A 1,782-nucleotide genomic window follows, 5' to 3' on the forward strand; every position below is an offset into this window, starting at 1 on the left:
TTACAGGAGTTGGCGTGCGGCCCCTTACCAGGCGGCCCCTTACCAGGCGGCCCCTTACCAGGCGGCCCCTTACCAGGCGGCCCTGTTTTAGCAGCCCAGTGGGAACAGATCTGCACCAGCGTGGGTTTGATCATCCTGCTGTGTGGGCGGCAGCCAATCTGCTGAACTGTCTGTTTATCACTCCCATCAAATAAAACCTCACCAGGTGATGGAAGAAGTATTCAGATCCTGCACTTAAAATACTAAAACCACATGTGAAAATATTCAGTTACAAGTTAAGTCCTGCGTTGAAATATTCCTTCAGTAAAAGTATAACAACAATCAGTAAAATAGTTAAAGTATTAAATCTGTGACTATTCTACCTATTCTATTACATATTCCAGCTTGGTTTTTGACTCTCGCCATCTTGGTTTTTTTCACCCATGAATCACACGAGAGGATGGAGCTACGACTGAACGAGCAGAAAAGACTCAATTAGAGTAAAAGTACCTTGAATTTATACTTTAGAGTAAATGTACATAGTCACAGAGAAACTGATACTAAGAACAGATTGGAATCTTCTGTGTGTGACATTGTGTCTTTTGATGGTGTGGTTCATGTGTTCATGTGTTACAGCATGTCCACAACCTCAATGTGTGTGTGTGTCTAATACCCCCCCCCACACACACACACATTCTCCCCCCACATCATGGACAGTGAACACAAGTGAAAGGCCAACTCTGTGGCAGCTTAGCTTAAAAACACACAAATATACACACACACATAACATCTGGCTCATTTACACACACACACACACACACACACACACACTATCTACTAAAGCACTACAGCATCTGTTTGTGCGTTCAGGCTGGATGACCGTTTCTCTCTGAAGCATATCACCAGTTTACAGAAATAGAAACTTCTGCTTCTGTCCACCTTTCTCGTGTGTGTGTGTGTGTGTGTGTGTGTGTGTGTGTGTGTGTGTGTGTGTGTGTGTGTGTGTGTGTGTGTGTGTGTGTGTGTGTGTGTGTGTGTGTGTGTGTGAAAACATGTATGCAACAGCACCATCATTTGTCTAAAATAATAGTTGGTTAAAAACAATATTTATGTTATTTTAAATGTCAATATAAAGATGAATGAAAGTAACGCACAAAGACGTTGATGCATCTTAATGATCCTCTAAATGTTTTGAGGTATTTGTACATCAGTATGTACTTTGAAAGGGCAGCTGCTGTGTGTACTACACGTTTTTAAAAAAGCACAGCTACTGTGAAATCACCCCTAAACTTTTGGCACGCCGTCATGCGCACCTGCGCTCTGAAGGGCGTTCCCGGGCGCGTGTGCGCTCCTCCTTGCCAGGCGCAAGCCAGGCAGACGGCAGCGCGCGACGGACGGGCTGCAGCGACCTGTCTCTTTAAGTTGGTGTCAAAGCCGCTTACCGCTGATCTCCGTCGTGATTCTGTTTTCACCGTCTGTTCTCTTTGCGTCTATTTCGGTTTTCTGCGCTGCAGCGCGCGACGGAACGCTCGCAACGGCACAACTCCTGAGATAAAGTTGGGAGCATGGAGGCGTCGTGAGGTGTCTCCCGTGGCTCTGCGTGACGTGGAAAGCCCCCGTGTAACGTGTGCGGGGAGCTCGCGAGGGCGATGTGCACCGCGCGCCGCGGACTCTCCAACTTTTCCCACCATGCTAAGCCCGGATTAGTTCTCGTGAAACCTCCCGGGAGATGTGATGTGATGCCTCGGGTTACCGTTTGAAGTTGAAGCACCGAAACAAAACCGACACAAAAAAAAGATTAAA

This window comes from Pholis gunnellus, assembly GCF_910591455.1.
Source record: "Pholis gunnellus genome assembly, chromosome: 18".
Lineage (NCBI taxonomy): Eukaryota > Metazoa > Chordata > Actinopteri > Perciformes > Pholidae > Pholis > Pholis gunnellus.